The following is a 17985-nucleotide window of genomic DNA, read 5'->3' as shown; positions in this document are numbered from 1 at the left end:
ACTGCAGGCAGGATACCTGGCTGGCTGAATGTCGCTGAGAAGCTCACAGAGACCGCCATAAGCAACAGTTTAACAGAATGCCACAGACTAATCAACCAAACTTTTTGGGTTGGGTTCTCTTTTATAGTCTGCAGGCATTAAATGAAAGAAGTCAGTGTTCCAGCAGAAGGAGACAACGTTTCAGAAAAGGCATTGTAGCAAACCAAAAAAGAAATTTTAAGCGCAGCAGAGTAACCAGCGCACATACCTGTTAGCTCAGGTGAGTTTAAAAGGCTGCTGTTGATAACAAGGGCATTTGCTAAATAGATGGTGTGTGTGCAACAATATACTGAAAGGTCAATTATATTGTGCAGCTTATCTCACCACCTGTAGTTATTTAGGTGAAAGCTCCAAAATGCTTGCCTAATATGTCTGTTTATCCAAAAGGAAGTAAAAAGGGAGAGCTAGAAAGATAGCATTGCATCACATTACATGGCAATGCAATGCACAGTTGCTGAAGTTGAACCAAAATGAGCTTGTAATCTGGCTTCTGCAACTTTGAACATGAAAACTCCAATGAGGAGAAGAAAAGCAAAGCCAAAGAGTCCATCCCAAAATCCGACAAACAAGCAAAATGAACAAAAAACATTGAATTCAATTCTTTCTGATTTTAGAAACTGCATTAAAGAAGGGGTGCACCGGTCCTGGAGATACTGCAATACCAGGCCAATGCGTGGAGTGGACAGAGCAAGCTCTTTTTCCATCTCCCTGTTCTAAAAATCCATTTAATATATGGTCCCCAGATAGGGGACGTATCAGATATTAAACTGATAAGAACAGATACTACACTTGATCTTAGCCAAAAGGCCGAGAAGCGATAACCAGAATTGGTTTCAAACTACGGAGCCACCCAAGGATCCTGAAAAGTCCATTTGTGGAGATGAGCTCCTGGACTCCCGTTAAGAAGACATGTTGTCAACCTCTAGATCCCTTACATGCCTGCACTTTTCGGCTTGCTGCTGCTGCAATCCACGCGTTTTAGATCTGCATAACTCCACCTCTTTAAACACAGCACCTTCACCCCCTGCTGTTCCCACCCGCCTCAACACCGTTGGAAGGGAGGAGAACCAATTAAGGCGGGGGGTGGGGTGGAACGAGCAGCTGTCTACCCTTAGCAGGAGGGCTCCTGATTACATACCTCTCCTGCTGCTGCTGCTGCTGGCTGTCCAGCAGCAGACTGAAGGTGGCTGCTGCTGTGCACAGGTATATAAAGGCTCAGAGCCTATTATGACACGCGCAGCCAGCGTTCCATTGCCACATTCCATCTACTGCAGGCAGGATACCTGGCTGGCTGAATGTCGCTGAGAAGCTCACAGAGACCGCCATAAGCAACAGTTTAACAGAATGCCACAGACTAATCAACCAAACTTTTTGGGTTGGGTTCTCTTTTATAGTCTGCAGGCATTAAATGAAAGAAGTCAGTGTTCCAGCAGAAGGAGACAACGTTTCAGAAAAGGCATTGTAGCAAACCAAAAAAGAAATTTTAAGCGCAGCAGAGTAACCAGCGCACATACCTGTTAGCTCAGGTGAGTTTAAAAGGCTGCTGTTGATAACAAGGGCATTTGCTAAATAGATGGTGTGTGTGCAACAATATACTGAAAGGTCAATTATATTGTGCAGCTTATCTCACCACCTGTAGTTATTTAGGTGAAAGCTCCAAAATGCTTGCCTAATATGTCTGTTTATCCAAAAGGAAGTAAAAAGGGAGAGCTAGAAAGATAGCATTGCATCACATTACATGGCAATGCAATGCACAGTTGCTGAAGTTGAACCAAAATGAGCTTGTAATCTGGCTTCTGCAACTTTGAACATGAAAAATCCAATGAGGAGAAGAAAAGCAAAGCCAAAGAGTCCATCCCAAAATCCGACAAACAAGCAAAATGAACAAAAAACATTGAATTCAATTCTTTCTGATTTTAGAAACTGCATTAAAGAAGGGGTGCACCGGTCCTGGAGATACTGCAATACCAGGTCAATGCGTGGAGTGGACAGAGCAAGCTCTTTTTCCATCTCCCTGTTCTAAAAATCCATTTAATATATGGTCCCCAGATAGGGGACGTATCAGATATTAAACTGATAAGAACAGATTTTTTGATTGAATATATCTTTTATTAGCACAAAAAATAAGTTAACAGACAGTGTACAGTGCCGCAGCCCAGTACACACAGAATTCTACATCATATTTACATAGCATGAGGATACGACGCACTAACTAGACACATCACACCCCTATGCTACACAAAACACTCAATCTGAAAGAAAAAGCATGTCAATCAATACAGTACGACGAACCGTGATAAGGGATGGGGATTGGGAAAAAGGGGATGGGGAGGGGAAAATCACAGGCCCGAAGCTTTATTGAAAGACAAGACACATAAGGGGAGAGGGGGAGGAGGGGTTTAGTCCTCGTCCTCGTCCTCCGGACCGTCCATGATGGAATAGTCTCTGAGCAGGCTGTGGATCAGCCTGCGGCAGTCCTGGATGGACATCCTCTCCCTCCTCAAGATGAGCCGGTTCCTGGCGACCCAAACGGCATCCTTGAAGCAGTTCATAAGGCGCCAAGCCTCCTGGATGGCTCCGACGGTATGAACCCCAGGGAAGAGTCCGTAAAGCACAGAATGGTGCGATAGGCTCGCCCTGGGGACAGAGTTCCTCAGGTCGTCCTCAAGTGCAGTCAATAGGCGCTGTGCAAATCCGCAGTCCCAAAAAGTGTGCAAAGATGTTTCCTCCACGAAGGGGCACCTTGGGCAGTACCGGGTCTTACACAGGTTCCGGGCATGCATGAATGACCGGACGGGCAGTCCGCCCTGAATCGCCATCCACGACAAGTCCTTGTGCCCGTTGGTCAGCCTGTCAGACGACACATTTGTCCACACAGTCTCCAGCGTGTCCTGGTGAAGTCCTGTGATGTTCTCCACGTCATCCTTGGCTCTGATTAGCTTGTGGATAGTTTTGGGCTTCCACAAGTCGGGCTTGAGTCCCTCCAGTTGATGCTCCCCCACAAATCGAACGACGTCTCCGTAGAACCATGGCGTCGTCCAGTTGTAGGGGAAGGAGCTGTCCCACTTGTCCCAGCCGAGTCGCCTCCAAAGAGGAAGCAGGAAGAAGCGAGACATGGACCTGCCCGCGGAGCCATTCTTGACTTGCAAAGTCCGGTGGACACAATCACACACAAAAGAGGATCGCAGGAGGGTGGGGATATCTGGAACGCCCTTCCCACCCTTGCAAGGCTCCTTGTACATGACGGCCCGCCTGACTCTGTCCATCTTGGATCCCCAGACAAAGTGAAACACTGTCTTGGTAATGGCCCTGCACACAGTGACGTGTGGGGGCCAGGCCTGCGCCGTGTACTGCAAGACGGGCAGGACCTCATTACGCAGGACGAGTGCCTTACCCTCACAAGTGAGGTGTCTGAGGCTCCAGAGTCCGATCCGTTGCTTCACCTTGGCCAAGCGTTCTTGCCAGGACTTGAGGGCCGCTCCTTCCTTCCCGAACCAGACTCCCAGCACCTTGAGGAAATCCGGTTGAATGTTGAAGGGGAAGGGGGCAGAGGAGGCCGGCTGCCAATCCCCGAAGAGCATGGCTTCCGACTTCCTGCAGTTGACTTTGGCCCCTGAAGCCCGGCCGAACCTCTCACACGTCTGGACGAGGGCGTCGACTGAACCACGATCAGCGCAGAAGACGGTGACGTCGTCCATGTAGAGCGAGCACTTGACCTCGTGTCGTCCCGGACCCGGTGCGGTGATCCCTCTGATCTCTCCATTCTGCCGGATAGCCTCTGCGAAGAGTTCTATAACACAAACAAAAAGAAGAGGTGATAGAGGGCAGCCTTGTCTGACCCCAGAGAGGACAGGGAAGGGGTCAGTCTTCCAGCCGTTCACCAACACCGAGCTGTGGATATCAAAATACATCAGACGGACATACGAACAAAACATGTTACCCAAACCTAACCGGTGCAGAGCTCGGCCCATGATCTCGTGGGAAACCCGGTCGAAGGCCTTCTCCTGATCCAAGGAGACCAGGGCCGCGTGTGCGCGGCGGACCTTGATGTACTCGACCGTGTCCCGCACGAGAGCGAGGCTGTCTGCGATGCGACGTCCAGGGATGCCGCAGGTCTGGTCCGGGTGGATGATCCGTCCGATGACCGTCTTAAGTCGTGTCGCCATCGTCTTGGCCAGGATCTTGTAGTCCACGTTGAGCAGAGTGATGGGACGCCAATTCCTCAGGTCGCACCTCTCTCCCTTCCGCTTGTACAGGATCGTGACCATTCCTTCCCTCAAAGATGGAGGCATTCTACCCTCCACCACCATCTCCTCGTACAGGTCCAACAGGTCCGGACAGATGAGGTCTCCCAGCGCTACATAGAGCTCCGCTGGAAGACCATCACTGCCCGGGGTCCTGCCGGTCCTAAAGGATTTAGCGGCAGAGAGCAATTCGCCCACCATCAGAGGTTTGTCCAAGGCTGCCGTGCCTGCAGGATCAAGATGGTTAGTGATACCTGACAGGAACTTATCAGCAGCGTCGGGGTCGGTAGTCTTGTGGGAGTAGAGTTCGCTGTAGAAGTCGCTGACGACCCTCATCACGTCCTCCTTCCCACGTCGCATGTTTCCGCTCTCGTCTCGCAGCTCGTTCAGGGGCGTGTGACCGGCATGAAGTTTCCTGAAAAAGAATGAGTTACATTTCTCACCCTTCTCCAGATTCTCCACTTTGGAACGGAAGACGATTCGCTTGGACTCCTCCTCAAAGTGCCTTTTCAGGCTCTTCTTGGTCTCCTCCAGCTCCTCCCTCACGTCCCAGCCGCAGTTAAGAAGGTCCTGCAGCGACCGCAGCTCGCGCTGCAGCCCTCTGAAGTCCCTCCTCTTCTCACACGCCTGTTGTCGACCCTTGGCCTGAAAGAAACAGCGAAACTCAAGTTTAACATATTCCCACCAATCAGAGACTGTTTGGAAGCTACCCTTGTAGGACTGCCACATTGCGTAGGCTGCTCTCAGCTCCTCCACGACTTCATCCTGAGCCAGCAGAGCACAATTCAGCTTCCAGGAGCCGGGGCCGGACGGAAAACCGTCGCCGAGGACACCTTGTAAGTGAATGGCTCTGTGGTCGGAGAAGAAGCAGGAGACCATCGAGTGCCTACTCTGCCTGACTGCCCGAGAGGTGAACACAAAGTCAATCCTGGAGCGGAGTGAGCCATCGGGTCGGCTCCACGAATAGTTCGTGGAGCCTCTCCCCATGGAGCCCACCACGTCCTGAAGAGAGGCCTCGGTTACCATCTCGATGAGCAGCTTGGACGTGATGTCCAACTTGGCAGATGTGCCAGAACTACGACCATCCTCCTCGATGGGGCAGTTGAAATCCCCGGCCATCACTAAGGTCCTGGTGGTGGCAAGCTGAAGCCGCAGGGTCTGGAAAAGCTCCAAACGCTCATTCTTCAGTGGGGACGCATACACGTTGATGAACCTGACAGGTTCTCCCGCCCAGTTGCCATCTACAACAAGAGCCCTGCCGCAGATGAGCTCCTGGACGGACTCAAGCGTGAATGCGCCCCCCCTGATCAGAATTGCGACCCCCGCAGACTTGCAGTCACCCCCACCGGACCAGTAGGATGGACCGTGGGACCACTCCCTGGCCAGATGTTTGAAGGACCTAGAGGAGGGAAGGGAACATTCCTGCAACATATAAACATCACACAACTGGGAAGTAAGGAAGGCATAAATAGTCTGACGTCTGAACTTGTCCTTGATGCTCCTGACATTAATGGAAAATAAGTTAATATTAGCCATCATGTAGGGAAAAAAGAAAAAGTTAGCGCAGGCAATACACCTTAGTTACCACTCCGGTCGGGTGGTCCCTCGTCGGTGTTGACTGCTGGTGACGGGATCACCAGCAGGCCCTCTTCCTCCATCTGGTCAAGCAGCGCGGCCTCGATCTCGGCGACCACCAGTTCCTCCTCTTCTGGCTCGGCCACCAGGGTCTCAACCATGTGCTCCATCTCTTCTGGCTCAGGGAGGGTATCCTCCTTTTCGCCTACGAAATCCAGAATCTTCTTTTTGGAGGATTCAGTAGCAGGGCTGTCCTCCACCTTCCTCTTTCGCCGGGTTGGAACTGGGGAGACAAGAAGGGGAAAATCCTCCTCGGAATAGATAGCGGCGGGTGGAGGAAAGGTTAATTCCACCGCTACCATGGTCTGGGGAGGGAGAGTGGCTGCCGGGGCAGGGGAAAGGACACCTGCTGAGGAGTAGGGGAAGGAGGAAGAGGAAGTGGAATCCTCAGCAGGGGTGGCCGGGGTGGGGGGGGATTGGACGGGGGTGGCAGGGGGAGGGATCGAGAGAGGGGTGACAGAACTCTTACCCTCCTTTGACTTTTTCTTCTGCTTCGGAGCTGCTGGGACCGTCGCTGGGGCTTTGGCCACCGACTCCTTGACCGCTTTGGCCTTGGTCGTCTCGGCCTTGGCCGCTGGGGCCTTGGTCGTCGCGTCCTTGACCTTCACAGGCCTGGTCATCGGGGCCTTGTCCTCCGTAGCTGGGGTCGTCGCAACCACCGATGCCCAGGATCTCTCACGCTTGGGGCAATCCTTGTACAGATGAGCCGCCAGCCCACACAGGTTGCAGGACGTCTTCTTCGGGCAGTCCTTCGAGCTGTGTCCCGTCACTCGACAAATCCTGCAGGCATCCTCCTTGCAGTCCTTCATCTCGTGGCCGTTCTTGCCGCATCTCCTGCAGTTCCGCGGCATGTCCGGGTAATAGATGAGGCCGTAGGAGTTGCCCAGGGAGAATGTCGGGGGCAGGTGCCGAAGTCCGTCTGAGTACGCCAGGTCCCTGTGAAGTCTAACGGTCACCGACCACTTACCTGTCCAGAAGCCGAGTCCATTCAGGATGTGAGAAGGTTCCTTCACAACCAAACAGAAGCGTCTCAGGAAGGTACAGATGTCTTGGCCTGGGGTGTGCGGGTTGCGCATGGAGACCGTGATCCTCCTTTCGTCCCTCTGGATAGGGCAGCTACCTGTAAAGGCAGAGAAAGAATTATCTGGTCCTTTTGCGCTTACCATTTCCCAGAACCTCCTGCAGGTGTTCACAGTGGCGAAGGTGACGAAGAAGATCCCCGTCAAGAAGGTCTGGATGCTGAGGGTGTCCGACCTGGAGAAGCCTCGATCCAGCAGCATCTTCTGGCAGAACACGTCCGAGGACATGTCCGGCACCCTCCCATCCACTTCCTTCAGCTTCAGGGCCACCGTCTGCCGCATCCATGGCTCCAGGGCTGGAGCTTCGTGGCGGGGCTTCTGGGGTCCCTTCTGCTGGCCAGTCGTGGAGGCAGAGTCCTTGGGGTCAGAATCGGCTCCTGGCTGGGCCCTCCTGGCTGTCCCCTGCTCCAGGCTCTTCTTTTCGGCCTTCCTCGCAGCGCTTGCCATGGCTTTCCTCCTGCAGTTACTTCTTGGAGCTGGATCTGGAACTTTTCCCGGAATGGGTGGAGCTATGCAGATTCTTCTCCCGTCGTGTTCTGGACAAATTCCCCGAAAGGTCTTTGTCTCGATGATTTTCTTCCTCGAAGATTCCACAGGACAGCCCGATTCTTCTCCGAGTCTTCGTCTTCTTCTGGATTCTTTAGAGCTTCTTCCTCCCACCGATATCCGCCTTCCTTCTCCGATGTCAGCTGGGCTCCGAAGCTCTTCTCCTTCCGAGTTCGATCGCTCTCGTCAAGTGTAGATCGTAGCTCTTGTGTTCTTATAAGAACAGATACTACGCTTGATCTTAGCCAAAAGGCCGAGAAGCGATAACCAGAATTGGTTTCAAACTACGGAGCCACCCAAGGATCCTGAAAAGTCCATTTGTGGAGATGAGCTCCTGGACTCCCGTTAAGAAGACATGTTGTCAACCTCTAGATCCCTTACATGCCTGCACTTTTCGGCTTGCTGCTGCTGCAATCCACGCGTTTTAGATCTGCATAACTCCACCTCTTTAAACACAGCACCTTCACCCCCTGCTGTTCCCACCCGCCTCAACACCGTTGGAAGGGAGGAGAACCAATTAAGGCGGGGGGTGGGGTGGAACGAGCAGCTGTCTACCCTTAGCAGGAGGGCTCCTGATTACATACCTCTCCTGCTGCTGCTGCTGCTGGCTGTCCAGCAGCAGACTGAAGGTGGCTGCTGCTGTGCACAGGTATATAAAGGCTCAGAGCCTATTATGACACGCGCAGCCAGCGTTCCATTGCCACATTCCATCTACTGCAGGCAGGATACCTGGCTGGCTGAATGTCGCTGAGAAGCTCACAGAGACCGCCATAAGCAACAGTTTAACAGAATGCCACAGACTAATCAACCAAACTTTTTGGGTTGGGTTCTCTTTTATAGTCTGCAGGCATTAAATGAAAGAAGTCAGTGTTCCAGCAGAAGGAGACAACGTTTCAGAAAAGGCATTGTAGCAAACCAAAAAAGAAATTTTAAGCGCAGCAGAGTAACCAGTGCACATACCTGTTAGCTCAGGTGAGTTTAAAAGGCTGCTGTTGATAACAAGGGCATTTGCTAAATAGATGGTGTGTGTGCAACAATATACTGAAAGGTCAATTATATTGTGCAGCTTATCTCACCACCTGTAGTTATTTAGGTGAAAGCTCCAAAATGCTTGCCTAATATGTCTGTTTATCCAAAAGGAAGTAAAAAGGGAGAGCTAGAAATATAGCATTGCATCACATTACATGGCAATGCAATGCACAGTTGCTGAAGTTGAACCAAAATGAGCTTGTAATCTGGCTTCTGCAACTTTGAACATGAAAAATCCAATGAGGAGAAGAAAAGCAAAGCCAAAGAGTCCATCCCAAAATCCGACAAACAAGCAAAATGAACAAAAAACATTGAATTCAATTCTTTCTGATTTTAGAAACTGCATTAAAGAAGGGGTGCACCGGTCCTGGAGATACTGCAATACCAGGTCAATGCGTGGAGTGGACAGAGCAAGCTCTTTTTCCATCTCCCTGTTCTAAAAATCCATTTAATATATGGTCCCCAGATAGGGGACGTATCAGATATTAAACTGATAAGAACAGATACTACACTTGATCTTAGCCAAAAGGCCGAGAAGCGATAACCAGAATTGGTTTCAAACTACGGAGCCACCCAAGGATCCTGAAAAGTCCATTTGTGGAGATGAGCTCCTGGACTCCCGTTAAGAAGACATGTTGTCAACCTCTAGATCCCTTACATGCCTGCACTTTTCGGCTTGCTGCTGCTGCAATCCACGCGTTTTAGATCTGCATAACTCCACCTCTTTAAACACAGCACCTTCACCCCCTGCTGTTCCCACCCGCCTCAACACCGTTGGAAGGGAGGAGAACCAATTAAGGCAGGGGGTGGGGTGGAACGAGCAGCTGTCTACCCTTAGCAGGAGGGCTCCTGATTACATACCTCTCCTGCTGCTGCTGCTGCTGGCTGTCCAGCAGCAGACTGAAGGTGGCTGCTGCTGTGCACAGGTATATAAAGGCTCAGAGCCTATTATGACACGCGCAGCCAGCGTTCCATTGCCACATTCCATCTACTGCAGGCAGGATACCTGGCTGGCTGAATGTCGCTGAGAAGCTCACAGAGACCGCTGAGAGGATGATAGGAGTTATTCTACACCCAAGACTACGATGTAAGACACAGATGAAGTTATTCTTCCCCTATCTGGACATTTGGACTGACGCCCAGAAACTAGATTGTAACTTGTTTTAGCTGTCTCAGCAACCTTCTACTAATTATCACTTTTCTGTTTATGAAACTTTCTTATCAACATTCCACTGTTATGAATCATCACTTCACTGCTTGTGAAACAAAGGCATTTTACTGCGCATGTCTGACAAAAAAAAAAAAAAAATGATTATTATTATAAATAAAGGGACAGCACCCATAGAGGGAGACGCGCTCAGGGGCTTCCCAGTACTTGATTATACACTACGTGTCTGTGTATTTCTTGTTACGGGGATACCCCGACTCCAACAAGGACCCTCCATGGCTGAATGATCCTAACAATTCCTGGCGCCCGAAACAGGGACCCGAGGTCTGCGTATTCCTTCAAGTTCATCGACCGGCACGAGTAACCGCTGAGATTGGGACATCGGAACAGCAGATGACAAACCTGGCCAGGTAAGAGACACTGTTAGTTCTCTTACATCTGCTCTGCGATAGTCCGTAAATTTCATGCATATCTTGTGTTGGGATTGAGGAACTAGTAGAGAAGGATACCTATAGCTCGGGTCATTCATGTATATACTGTAGGATCTGCCGAAGGAGAGGTCAGAGAAGGTTATGAAACGGATGGTATGAAAGAGATGTGGATGTCGGGAATAGCCTCATAAGCCGCACTAAGGTAGATGACATAAGTATTACGGAGATTGCCTAACTGAGTCATAAGGTTGTGTCCTTTCGGGGAAACCTTCGCTCACGCTTAACTCCCGAACCTTTGTCCTCCTTTTTGACGGATAAGAGATTGACAGAATGAGCCCATGGAAGTAATGATAATACTCCAGGGACACGATATATAATGGAGACTGTATGGTTCATTTTATGTATTGTTGGTCTTGCCCTTGTTGCCATATATATGTGTGTTAGAATTACTCTACACTTCAGACAAAACGGTCCAGAGAAACCGTTTCAGATACTGGCTCCTTAGGACAGAATAGGTAACGAGGAAAGGTAAAATATAGAATATATTTTATCTAACCCAAAAAGCCTCCTAAGGTATGAATAGTCAGGAAAAATGGGCAACAAACAGACTAAGACCACAAATGATGAACAAGATGTCTATACGATCGTGAAAGAAAGGTGTGGTGTAGAAGCAACTAAGAATTTAGGGAAAGTTTGCAAAACTTTTCAGGTAGCAAGGCATGACAGGTTTAACAGGAAACTATGGGAGGACATTCGGGTTAGAAAAGCAGGAGTGATAAGAGACAAAGGATGGCAGGAACAAGTAGAGGCCATGGTCGAACTATCAAAAACAGCAGAGACAGACCATTGGACTTTTAATAAAGACAATGGATTATGGAGAACTCCAGTCAGACAGGGTCCCATTGTACAAACAGAAAACAGTAAACAAATGAACCCATTGGCATCACCATATCAGCCCAGGTCAGAACCCACACCGTATCCTGATCTTCGGGGTCCGGGTGGATGGACATGTACAAACTGTGGACTCCAGAATCCAGACTGGAGAGACACATGTGCAGGATGTGGAGCACCACGACCACATGATATGTTGGCACCAGTGCGTATCCTCAGTCGACCATACAGAGAAGAAGATGGTGGCAATCCACCGCGTAGAGTAACTAGATACCATCAGACTAGACAATATTTTCCATGGACCCCCGCTGAGGGAATGTCCCTACTTCAGAATGCACCAGATCCAATACAATGCCCACTAAGATTTGCTACGTACATACAGCAGATAATACACACCCATAATGGAACATGGTCAGATGGAACAGAATTATGTAGAATGAAAATGACACCAGGGTTGTATCAGGAATTGATGACAGTTATAGAACCTCATAGACCTCAACCAGTAGATGGTGAGGATCCAAATACCGCACTGTCAGGACAGAATTTTATGATCAGACTTATGGAGTTTATGAGAACTAAACAACGAATGAGAGGGACTTCAGGAACTGTCTCCCAGAAGTCAGGACAGCCTGTAGATGAATACTACTTAGCGGTAGAAAACAGTTACAGAGACGAGGGAATGGACCTTACCAATGAAGGAGTCATTCGACTGATGACAAAAACTTTTATAGAGAATCTTAACCCAAAACTTAGGGAAAAGTTCAAGGCTGCAACTCCTGATTGGAGAACCCTAGATGATCCCCAGATAGTCAGACAAAAACTATTAGGGATAGAAATGGATATGCGTGAGGCAGCATCCAAACCCATCAGAGTAGCAGCAAATAATAGTCTGGTCAATAAAAACAACAGATCAAATCAGACCTATGACAAAGGGAATTTGGATAAGAAAACTAATCCATGTCACTACTGTAAGAAACCAGGACATTGGATTAGAGAATGCAGGAAAAAAGCCAGGGATATAGAAGATGGTACCTATGTCCCAAGAGAATCACAAGAAAAGACAGTACAGGCTTCTGCTCCTGCAGCAAGCGAGTGACTAGACGTGATGCAAACCACTTTGACTGGAAGGCGCCCAATAATTCAGGTAAAAGTAGCAGGAAAACAATGCCCTTTTCTAATAGATACCGGAGCAACTTCCTCCGTCCTCAATGAAGACGCCTTACCAAATGCTGATTGTTTATCAGATGATGTAACCTATACCGAAGGGTATGATGGAGGAATCAGGCCACTCCCATATAGTATTCCCCTTGAAACAAAGATAGGATCTAAAATATTTTTATCTAAATTTCTTTTTGTCAAAGGGGCACCTACTTGTCTTCTAGGTACAGACCTATTAAAGCAGACAGAAATGAATATCCAATTTTTGGAGGATGGTAGAGTCCAAATTTTGGTGCCTGATGACCAAGAGTCTCTAGAAAACATTGTAAAAGTCCAAGCCTTAGAGGATGAGAAAGATCCTGCCCCTACCCAAATTATTTTAGATCTTTCTGAGGTACCAGAAAAATTATGGGCACAACATGACACCGATGTAGGACTAATGCCAATAGCTCCAGTAAAAGTCACTCCTGTTCCAGGTGTGACACTACCCCAATTGAGACAGTATCCTATTAGTGCCCAACAAGAACACGCCATAGGAGAACAGATAAAAGATTATCTAAAAACTGGAGTACTGATAGAAGTAAAGTCACCAGCCAACACACCGTTGTACCCCGTAAAAAAGAAATCTACTGAGGGGTCAGCTGCTAGGTACCGGATGGTACATGATTTAAGAGAGATAAATAAAATTTTGGAACCTATTACTCCTGTTGTGCCAAATCCACACACGTTGCTATCACAGATCCCAGCAACAGCACGAGTATTTTCTGTCATAGACTTATCAAATGCATTTTTTTCAGTACCATTACACCCAGACTGTTACAAACTGTTTGCATTTACATTTAAGAATAGACAATTAGCATGGACAAGATTACCACAGGGTATGATACATTCACCTACCTTGTACTCAGAAGCTATGAGATCAGTTCTTCAAAATTTCAAACCTACGGATGAGGTTGTAATTCTTCAATATGTTGATGACCTATTGTTATGTGCCCCTGCTCAAGAGTCCGCAAACAGCAACACAATAAGGTTGTTAATATTTCTAGCAGACATGGGCTATAAAGTTAACAAGAAAAAAGTACAACTTTGTATGACTACGGTAGTATTTCTAGGTCACTGCATTTCACAAGGTATTCGGCACCTCACCGCCGACAGACTAAAAATCATTAGAGATCTTGTTCCTCCCAAGAACTACAAAACATTAAGAGCATTTTTGGGAATAGTATCACACTGCAGACAATGGGTTATACATGCTAGTCAGCTTATGCAACCTCTATATGATTGTTTAAAAATCGAGCCTTTTCAGTTAACTGAATCAGCGCTCATAGCCTTTCAAGACCTCAAGAAAGGTCTCATGTCAGCCCCGGCCTTGGGAATCCCAGACTACGCCAAACCATTCCAATTAATGGCTGCGGAAATGTCTAATCATGCTACAGGAGTACTAACACAGAAACATGAAAATAAACAAAGACCTGTCGCATACTATTCTGCTCAATTAGATAATGTTACCAAAGCTGCACCATCATGTGTCAGAGTAGTAGCAGCTGTCTCTCTTTTGGTAGAAAAAGCCTCAGAAATAGTACTAGACCATGCCCTAATAGTACAAACTACACATGATGTACATGGCATACTGAATCAGGTATTGCCAAAACACATTTCAATGGCTAGACATCTTAGATTACAATGCTCCTTACTAATGCCACCAAACCTCACTTTTCGCCGCATATTGTCTCTAAATTTAGCCACTCTGTTACCACTAGAGACAAAGGGGGGAGTGGAAGGAGGTCAGGAAGACGAAGATGAAAATTTTTTACAATACCACGAACAAGACAATATAATACATGATTGCTTACAGTGTATAGAACAAGAAACACAAGGGCTACCTAATGTACAGGACACCCCTCTTGACAATCCAGACCTACATATGTATATAGATGGTAGTAGGTATGCAGATGAAACTGGTAACTTTCACACAGGTTATGCCATTGTATCAGATCATGATGTTATTGAAGCTGAGCCAATGCAGGCCAGCTGTTCAGCCCAGGAAGCTGAACTATTAGCTCTAATACGAGCATTACAGTTAGCAAAAGAAAAAACCGCTAATATTTTTACTGATATGCATATGGTATTGTACATGATTTTGGATGTATATGGAGAGCTAGAGGTTACATGACAGCTTCAGGTCAACCAGTAAAACATGGACAAATGATTAGACAAATCCTAGAATCAGCTGCCTCAACCAAACAAGTAGCAGTAATAAAAGTACCTGCACATGTAAGACTCGACACCGAGATAGCTAGGGGTAATGACCGAGCCGACAAGGCTGCTAAGCGAGCTGCAGTAAAACCTCTGACAACTGACCACACTATTAGTGCAGTATCAGAATTTGACTTAATTACACGGCTCAAAGAAGCCCACCAACAGGTGAGTAGAGAAGAAAAAGAAGAGTGGCAGAAACAGGGGGCAGAAGAAAAAGAAGGACTATGGAAAAAAGGAGATGAGCTTTGTCTCCCCCGAGCGTGGTACCCTGTTGTGGTCAGTGAAGCCCACGGACCTACACATGTGTCTGCAAACGGTATGATACAGAGGGTCAGACAGAAGTGGTTAGCCCCAGGGTTCGGCCAGGTAGCTCGAGCAAAATGTGGTTCTTGTGAAATCTGTTTAGCCCACAATCCAGGACAGACTGTTAAGACCCCCCAGAAGCACCATGTAAGACCACTATATCCGTTCCAGAGACTTCAGATCGATTACATCCAGATGCCTAAGCATGGACACTATGAGTATGTACTGGTATGTGTGGACATGTTTTCGGGGTGGCCAGAGGCTTATCCAGTTCATACAGCCACGGCTAAAGTCACTGCAGTAAAAATAGCACATGAACTGGTACCCCGTTATGGTATCCCAGAAGTGATCGAGTCGGATAGAGGTACACATTTTACTGGAGAGATCTTTCAGAATGTAATGAAAATGTTGTGTATAAAAAGTGAACTACACACCCCTTACCACCCACAGAGTTCTGGTAAGGTTGAGAGAATGAATGGAACACTTAAGTTAAAAATACAGAAAGCCATGGCAGAAACACAGAAACCATGGACTGAGTGTCTCCCAATAGCATTGTATTCAGTCAGAAACACCCCCCAGGGAAAGAGCAAACTCACCCCCCATGAAATATTGTTTGGTAGAGTTGCCAATACAGGATTGTATTTCCCACAGACTTTAATGTTAGAAACTGAAAGCTTAACTGCTTATGTACAAAATTTATGTAAGCATGTGTCTAAAATACACTCTTTAGTGTTCTCTTCCATTCCAGATCCAGATTCCATTGAGGGAACGCACAAGCTGCAACCAGGAGACGAAGTCTACGTAAAAAGACATAACAGAAGAACGCTAGAACCCAGATTTGAGGGTCCATATCAGGTGTTATTGACAACTCCAACTGCAGTAAAATTGGAAGGAAAATCAGCATGGGTACATGCAAGCCATTGCAAAAAGAAATAGTGGTGATTGTACTTGTGTTAGCTATAACGATAGATCAGGGAGACCTGTGGGATAAACTAAGTTCCCCAAAACCTACAGATAATAAATTTATAAAACATCATGAGACATTGGTAAACGGGTTGCTCGATGGCGGACAGAAAATAGCAGACTGTTGGATTTGTACGCATTCTCCAATATCAGCCACGAGCATACCCTTCCTGGCCGTACCCATGACCCCTGAGGAAGTGTTTACATGGACTAATTGCTCAGACAAATTAGCAAATAACCAAACCGTTAATTCTAGATTATGGAACACCACTGTTGCCATCCCAGTTGTGGGGTGGGTGGGATTTCCCTGGTGGCAAGGTAATATGACCGGAAAAATAAACAACTTACAATATTTAGCGTTTAAAGGAGGTGTATGGGTTCCTAGAAATAAGACGGGACTAACAGACTTAGGGTTAATTCCTACAGAAAATATACAACTCAGTTTTAGTAGCACAGTATCTTCTTCTCAACCTTTTAAACCTGATATAGTAGAAAAATACATACACAATAATGGTTGGAAATATTCACAATTATTCCCCGATGGAAACAATGATACATGTTCAAAGATACCAGGTAATATATTATGTAATGAGTCAAGTGCATATGACCCAGGTACACCGACTTGTGAAAATCCAGATGCAGGATACTGTAGTCCATTAGGTCAAAAACCCCCTTGGTGTATACTTCAGAATGTATCTAAATTTTTAGATTTGGTACATAGGTTGGTGCTCCAACACTCTGCAATATGGGATCTGCCTGAAGGAACCTTCTGGATTTGTGGAAATGGAGCATACAAATGGCTCCCAGTAGGAATAAAAGGTACATGTACTCTAGGACGCTTAACACCGGCCACATTTATAGTTCAGAATCAGCAGGTAGATATGCAAGCAGTACCTAAACACACACTATACAAAAGAGCAGCCGACAACTCGCCTAGACCTTCAGGTAGGCCACATGTGGTCCAAATGGGAATTCCTAATAAAATATTCAGCACTTTCTTTGTGTATCCAATGTTGATGCAGATGTGGGACGAATATGACAGACACAATGACCAAAATAAAGATAGCTGGTGGTCAGACACCTTCTCCTTTCTCAACCCAAAGAACTGGTTTAAGGGTATTGGAGGTTGGGTGGCTGGAATTCTGCAAGGTATATTACAGATTGTGCTAATTATAGTAGTCATATATGTAGTGTTTAAAATAGGATTAAAAATTATTTTAATATGCATAAATAAGCTTTGTAACACGGACTCAAGAATATGAAAGAAAAGAACTCCCGGACCAGGTTTTCTACCAAAAGTCCATAAGGAAGAATCAAAGGGGGGACTGAGAGGATGATGGGAGTTGTACTTCACGCAAGACTACGATGTAAGACACAGATGAAGTTATTCTTCCCTTATCTGGACATTTGGACTGACGCCCAGAAACTAGATTGTAACTTGTTTTAGCTGTCTCAGCAACCTTCTACTAATTATCACTTTTTGTTTATGAAACTTTCTTATCAACATTCCACTGTTATGAATCATCATTTCGCTGCCTGTGAAACAAAGGCATTTTACTGCGCATGTCTGACAAAAAAAAAAAAAAAAAAAAAAAATGATTATTATTATAAATAAAGGGACAGCACCCATAGAGGGAGACGCGCTCAGGGGCTTCCCAGTACTTGATTATACACTACGTGTCTGTGTATTTCTTGTTACGGGGATACCCCGACTCCAACAAGGACCCTCCATGGCTGAATGATCCTAACACTGTTAAGCAGTTGTCTTTGGTGTATGGCATTGTCTGTTAAGCAGTTGTCTTTGGTGTATGGCATTGTCTGCTAAGCAGTTGTCTTTGGTGTATGGCGTTGCCTGTTAAGCAGTTGTCTTTGGTGTATGGCAGTGTCTGTTAAGCAGTTGTCTTTGGTTTATGGTGTTGCCTGTTAAGCAGTTTTCTTTGGTGTATGGCATTGTCGGTTAAGCAGTTGTCTTTGGTGTATGGCATAGCCTGTCAAGAAGTTGTCTTTAGTGTATGGCACTGCCTGTTAAGCAGTTGTATTTGGTGTATGGCATTGCCTGTAAAGCAGTTGCCTTTGGTGTATGGCATTGCCTGTTAAGTAGTAGTCTTTGGTGTCTGGTAGTGTCTGTTAAGCAGTTGTCTTTGGTATATGGCTTTTTCTGTTAAGCAGTTGTCTTTGGTGTATTGCATTGCCTGTTAAGCAGATGTCTTCGGTGTATGACAATGCCTGTTAAACAGTTG

At 46.9% G+C, this 17985-nt stretch overlaps 3 non-coding genes and 1 pseudogene across 3 annotated transcripts; all 4 read right to left on the bottom strand.

The window, feature by feature from the left end:
- Positions 1-667: 667 nt before the first annotated feature.
- LOC141227869 (U2 spliceosomal RNA) lies at positions 668-858 on the bottom strand. The gene has a single exon (XR_012294839.1). It is a non-coding gene; the product is annotated as a U2 spliceosomal RNA (small nuclear RNA).
- A 1115-nt stretch (positions 859-1973) lies between these two features.
- On the bottom strand, positions 1974-2166 carry LOC141227894 (U2 spliceosomal RNA). The gene has a single exon (XR_012294862.1). It is a non-coding gene; the product is annotated as a U2 spliceosomal RNA (small nuclear RNA).
- A 5564-nt stretch (positions 2167-7730) lies between these two features.
- LOC141227941 (U2 spliceosomal RNA) lies at positions 7731-7808 on the bottom strand (annotated as a pseudogene).
- Positions 7809-8923: 1115 nt separating this feature from the next.
- LOC141227960 (U2 spliceosomal RNA) lies at positions 8924-9114 on the bottom strand. Its single transcript, XR_012294892.1, has one exon. It is a non-coding gene; the product is annotated as a U2 spliceosomal RNA (small nuclear RNA).
- Between the last annotated feature and the right edge of the window lie 8871 nt (positions 9115-17985).

This window comes from Phyllobates terribilis, unplaced genomic scaffold, assembly GCF_046119375.1.
Source record: "Phyllobates terribilis strain yellow unplaced genomic scaffold, ASM4611937v1 Scaffold_434__1_contigs__length_1565206, whole genome shotgun sequence".
Classification (NCBI taxonomy): Eukaryota; Metazoa; Chordata; class Amphibia; order Anura; family Dendrobatidae; genus Phyllobates; species Phyllobates terribilis.
Note: the sequence above shows the minus strand (reverse complement) of the source record. Positions and strands in the feature narration are given on the sequence as shown.